Raw genomic sequence first — 6321 nt, forward strand, 5'->3', positions numbered from 1 at the left:
TTCACACTCCAATGCTCCGCCTGGCAGCAGTTCATTTTTCAGGGGCTGTGTGAGGAAGGTCAGATGCAAAGATGCTTGGAAAAAGGAAAAGTGAATGAAATTGTGATGGACAGGGGGAGGACTTATGTCAAGCTGCTGAAAGAATAATGGATATAAGCCAGTAAAGAATTGAAAAGATCATTGGAAAAAGGCTATAGGGTGTTAGAAAGAGCATTGACTATAAAATCAGCTAGACCTTTATGCTTTTGCCATCTCTGAGAACTTGAGAAAATGTCTTAATGTCTGGACTCTGTGAAATACAGGTAATATAATCTACAACTATCATCATCATTATTATCACCATTAGCATTATCACTATCATCACCATCATCACAATCATCACCATGATCATCACCATCATCACCATCATCATCACCACCATTGCTGCTATCATCATAACCATGGCCATGATCATCACCATCATCACTGTCATCACCATCACAATCACTTTTATCACCACCACTGTCACCATGATCATTATCACCATCCTCATCATGACCCCACCATCACTGTGATTGTCACCAATATCAATATCATTATTATTATCATTTTCATCTTATTGACCACTTACTGTGTGGCCCACACATAATATAATCTATTTTTCAAAACAACAGTATCATCATAGACTGTTGTCTTTATGTTTCTTTGCACAGTTGAAGAAACTGAGACAAAATAAGTTAGGCTCAAGCTGACCAGAGTCATTAATGGCAGAATGGTTCTGCCTGACAGCACGGCACCCAGCATCTCCTGGACTGAGTGTTGCTATGAGCAATAAATACAGCACTGTTTGCACATTGCTGGTGTGAAGCAGGTCTTATTACATGGGGCTTCTTACTACATATGTCTTACTTGGTGAACAGCAGCTGTACTATGGCCTTGTCCAGGGTTGGAATGAATCAGGTTGAGGCCTGTTAACTGGAAACAAAGTCCAAAGACATTTTGGAGACCCTGCTATGTGCTGGACAATGTGCTGGGAAGCACTGGGCATTGTGGCTCTTGAGACAAGTACCAAGAACAGTGTCTCCGTGCTGTGGGCTGGACAAGAGGGTGGTTCACCTGGATGAGAGACACACATTGGAAGGGGCCCAGAGACCCCTCTGCCTGATGCCCAGTGAGTCACTGACCAGTGGTTTCTGTATCATTTTCCAAATACAAAGGTAAAGAGAAAAGGGCTTGGTCAGGAACTGCTGTGGTGGCAGGAGAGACCAGAGGCCTGGTGGTCCCTGCTCAGGTTCGATGTGGGTGCTTTGTAGCCATATTCAGGCTTGAGTGGGTCCACAGAAATGGCTTGAATTCAAGAATTGGTCTTTGACATTTTGAGACCAAATAGCTAAGGAATTTGAATACATTTTAATTACTTTAATAAAGTACATCCTATAGAATGCATTTTAATGGTGGAAGGAAGGAGGGAAGGGCCTTGCAATTATTCCAGCCCACTGCATAATATATTTTGTGCACTGTAGTCACCTCAGACATAGAGGAATTATCTACTGTGCTATTGGCAAGGAGAAAACAGGCAGAAAAGGGAGACTTTTATCTTATCCACCTCATTAAACAGTTTAAATTTATTTTCAAAATCTAAGTCAGAGCTTTACCATCCAAAGATGAACCTTTTGTTAATATTTTATAAATGTACTCTTTTAGTTGTCGTTTTCTTTTATTATTTTTGTTTTTAAAAAAAGGAGAACAAAAGGAAGTGATGGAGGGTTAAGAAGTATTTGGGGGAAAGAGGGGCCCTTGGGGAATCCTGAAGGTTGTGTGATGCCATGGAAAGTGTGTTGTCTGTGACTGGATATGTACAGATTAAAGCTGCACCCTGCCCATAACTTTGACAGCCACTGAGTCTCTGAGCTTCAGTATCTTTGTCTTCAAAGTAGAGATTAGAGAATCTATGTGTGGGTAGAAAGCACCTGGAGGGTGCTTCAGTGGGCAGCCATCCTCAATGCATGAGGTCTGAGTGCTCTGAGTCAAACAGAGAATGTGCCCTGTGCTCCATGGGGGTGCTTGGGATGAAGTCATTACCCTAGCACAGACAGATGTATATAGTACATGTGCATGCATGTGTTGATGCACATGTGCATGCATACACACACACACACATGTAAAGAGTGGAGCTGGGGACACAGCTAAGGATGACCAGAGGATCTGCCAACAAGCCAGGAAGCACTCAAATGACAGTGAGCATTCCAGGGCCAGTACATCACGTGCCAGCCTCTGCTGTCTGTGTGAATTGTGTGTGCCATGGCCAGACCCTCCCTCCAGTGCACATCCCTGTGGGAGCCTCCACACTGTCCTAGGTCCCCAGGGCCAAGCAGAGGCTCTACTGCAGCCGACTGAAGAGACACCTCACTGCCACCAGGCATGCTGGCAGTACAACTGCTCTTTTCTTAGCCATGACTATCCATCCACCTTGGTGAGCACCATCAGCCTTATGGCCCTGTGAGGCTCTGGGACAGCTCTTGAGACATGGGTCACGTCTCAAGTATGTGGGGTTGACTGAGTGCCCTTGCCTTGAGAGACACATGGGATAAAATGGTAGCCGTGTCTGCTGCAGACAGAAGAGTGGATTCTGGGCACAGTTTTCACGGCTCTGAGGGTTCCAGGTGCTAGGCTTCAAGACTCAGACAGAAGATGTTACGCTTAGCATGCCACGAGCATGTTCCTGTCTGTCTGGAATGGAGGCAATGCCAGTGCTGTCTGAAATGTGACTGAGAGGTACATTCACTTGTGGTGTGCTCATTCATTCAATAGGTAGTTTTTGAAGGCCGCTCCCCTGGGGGCACTGAGCCCATGAATGTGAAAACTAAGAGCTGCTGCTACCTCCCTGCAGCCCAGTCCCCCAGGAAGGAGGCGTGCTCTCCCTCCCCTGGCATTCAGCACTGACTTGGGACTGCCTGGACCAACACAGAGTGGAGGACAAGAAGGCCCAGCCATGCAGAGAGCTTAGACAAGGCTTGTACAGGGGAAGGGGTTCTGATCCCAGTGTTCCTCAGATCCAAAGACACACCCTGCCCACTGTGCTGCACTCCCGGCAGCAGGAAGGATGCATGGGACACCTACCTGTCTGGGCTCAGAGCGTTCTGAAGTTCCCAAGCTACCAAGAGCCTCACGAGCTGAGAAACCAGGCTTCAGGAAGCAAGATGACTTCTCCAGAGCCCACCCCAAGGCTGACCTTGCAGAAAGCAATTATTCTACCCTAGGCTGTGAAAGAGCATAAATGAGGATTTAAAGTTTAGGAAATAATATGGGCAGGTGGGTTAAAAAGGGGAGCCATGAAAGAGTGGGCAGGATGCACCTCTTAGGGAGCCAGGCTGTGGGTGAGAGGTCCTGGATGGCGCTTTGATGACAGAACGATGGTTTAGGTCCACTCGCTTGCCTTCCGCAGGGCTCCTGGCTGTGTGCTTTGGCAGCCCCAGCTGCAGTCTTAGAAGTTCTGCGGCGTGAGTATAGGTGAGTGTTTCTGAGCATGAATGTGTGTGTGTGTACAAGGGAGTGCTAGGGGCACAGGGAAAGCCTGGCCTCCAGACCCCCGCCTTTTGGTTGCAGACACTCTGCTCTCTGTCTGGTTTGGGGCCAGGGTTTGAGCCTCAGCTATGGACTTGCTGCTGTACTTTGTCAGGTGCAAGCATGCCAAGATGGAAGACAGGTCCCCAGAAAGTGCTTGGTCATATGTCTGATGGGAGACGAGTGTAGGCAGGGACCACCTGGTGGGCACCAGCACCCCCAGCAGGAGCCCTGAGGGCATCAGGAGTCCTCAGGTCAGGGAGAACCACGGGAGCAGGAGTGGGAGGGCAGTGGCAGATGTAGGAGGGAGTGCTACCTGGGACAGTGGGGGCGGGGAAGCCAGAAGCAGGCGGGATACACTAGGGGGCCCATGCACTGTCTTAAAGACTGGACCTTCTCCTGGGTGCCAGATTAGGCATGGGGCCAAGGGAAGATGTGTGTGAGCTGGGTCTGTCAGAGTGGAGGGCTGTGAAGTGGGAGGGCCTGTGAGGCTCCTGGCACCAGAATCAGAACAGTTGTGGGTGGGTGGGGAGGAGGGAAAAGACTAGAAAAACCAGGAGTCTCCATCTTCAGCAGGTGGTGAAGGAATGGAGTGGAATCTGAGATGAAAAAAGGGGCTAATGCAGATGTAGAGAAGGGCCACAGGCGAGGCCAGACAGGAGACACAGGTACTCACTGGGCCTGTTCACATGCACTGAGGGCCCTTCAGTTCATGTGGACTGAGTGTTCCCTGGGCCAGGCCACTCAGTGTCCACATCTCTTCCAAGTCTGCTTCTGGCCTCCAGAGAGCGAGATGGAGTTTGGGGATGGAAAAGGGTGCACAGTTCAGCCACAGACAGAAGTGCCTGGTGTGTGTGCAGCTGCACACTGACTGTCTCCTATTGTGTTGCCCAGGGAGTCATCCAGCAGCCCACCGGGGCGATTTCTCCCAAGAGGGCCTCGCCCCAGTGGAACAGACAAGAGTGTTGGAAGGAGAGAATCCCAGGCATATTTTGCTTGTTACTTAACCGCGGGTGAGTCTGCAGGATTTGCAGACTATGTGTTGGTTACTGGCCAGGAGCAGTGCTAAGACCCTTAGCCTCCCCAGGTGAGATGCTAAAGTCTGAGGAGGCTGAGCAACTTGTCAACCTCTCTGTGGTGGAGGAGCCTCACAATGGTGGAGGACTCAGAGCAGAGTCTACCCTGGACCTCTCCGTGGAGACACTCTTCCTCCTGGGAGTGAGCACAGGGCAGTTTGGGAAGCAGACCTGTCAGAGAACATTAGGGCTGGGAGGTTAAAGGCAGGCTTTAGCAAATAAGACTGTGTGCGCCCATTTTTACAAGAGAGAAAAACAGCAGTGACAGTAGCAATCCCAACACATCAACTGCCTGTGTTCTTCACCCAGGTGAGCGGAGGGGCTGAAGCAGACCGTCCTCCAGGTCCGAGGGTCCTAGCCAAGGCTGGCTGCAAAATCTCCAGCACATGATGGAAAAGTGTGATAGTGACATTAGAGCGTTAATACAAGGGTCTTTCTGAGCACACAGCCTGTGTGATCACACAGGTCTCACACCCATTACATTGGCCTGACTCACACCCCACTCCCTGTCCTCTTGTCCACATCTGGTGCGCAGTGCAGCTGGCCTGCACCTCCCAGGCTGCCCAGGCTACTGAGCTCTCACTGGCACCAGAGATCCTGAGGGGAGGAGTTCTGCCAAGTTTCAGCGAGGGCTGCTGACAGGATTCTGGGGCATGTGGGGTGGTCCCCAGAGCAGGTCAATAGGAGGGAATAGGAAGGAATTGCCAGCCAGGTGTATGTGGGCGCTTCTCCCAGCCTCACTAAGCCCCAGTGGCCTGGCCTAGAAGAGGTCACAGCCCTGCCCCAGCCTCTGGGGAGCCTGAGACACCTGACATCTGAGAAGGGTGTCGTGGACACATCCACTGACCAGCTCAGTGCTCAGTGCGCGGTGGTGGGCAACACATGCCTCCTTTGTGTCCTGGATGGAGGATGACTTGGGTTGGAGGCAGCAGGAAATGAGGCAAACCAAGTAAAAGCAAACAGGAATGAGTTTTGAGGATATCATGATGTCCAAGGACAGCATTATGGTTGTACGTTTATGCAATGAGAGGAAGGTGCCATGCCTTTTTCCTTCTCCCCTTGTCTTCTTGCACACTGGCTTCTCCACCTGGCCCTGTGGAGGGACACCTGAGGACAGCCCTGAGCTCTCCCTCTTGTGGTCAGACATCAAAGAGAGGCTGGCCCAGCTTTAAGGCCCCAACCCAAGAGGGGCTCCTGGAGCCCGGCCAGGCCTGTTGCCTGAGGCCAGGGGTGGGTCCTGCTGGGGCACACTGTCTCACAGCCCAGTGAGGGCTGGGATCCCAGAGACAGACGCCAGGTGGATTTTCTGAAGGGAGTCCTCCCACTTGTTCTCCCTCAGCTCTGCTCAGTTAGGGGCCCTGAAAAATATGCCTTGTTTTCATGTGTATTCCTAATTTCTTTCTTCCTTCCTTTCTTTTTCCCTCCTTTCTTCCCCCCTGTTTTTCCTAGGAAGAGAGTGAGCCGAGAGAAAGGGGCAGAGGGAGAGAGAGAGAGTCTTAAGCAGGTTCTATGCTTAGCATGAGTTCGACATGGGGCTCCATCCCATGGCTCTGGCATCATGACCCGAGCAGGAATCAAGAGTTGGATGTGTTATGCCCAGATTTTAATATTGCCCCCTAAAACCAGAGATTACCTGGGAGACCGAATCACACATGCAAAAGCAAAGGGCTTTATTACGAATTTAGGCCCAGCCAGCCTAAAC

This window comes from Suricata suricatta, chromosome 3 (genome assembly GCF_006229205.1).
Source record: "Suricata suricatta isolate VVHF042 chromosome 3, meerkat_22Aug2017_6uvM2_HiC, whole genome shotgun sequence".
In the NCBI taxonomy this organism is placed as follows: domain Eukaryota; kingdom Metazoa; phylum Chordata; class Mammalia; order Carnivora; family Herpestidae; genus Suricata; species Suricata suricatta.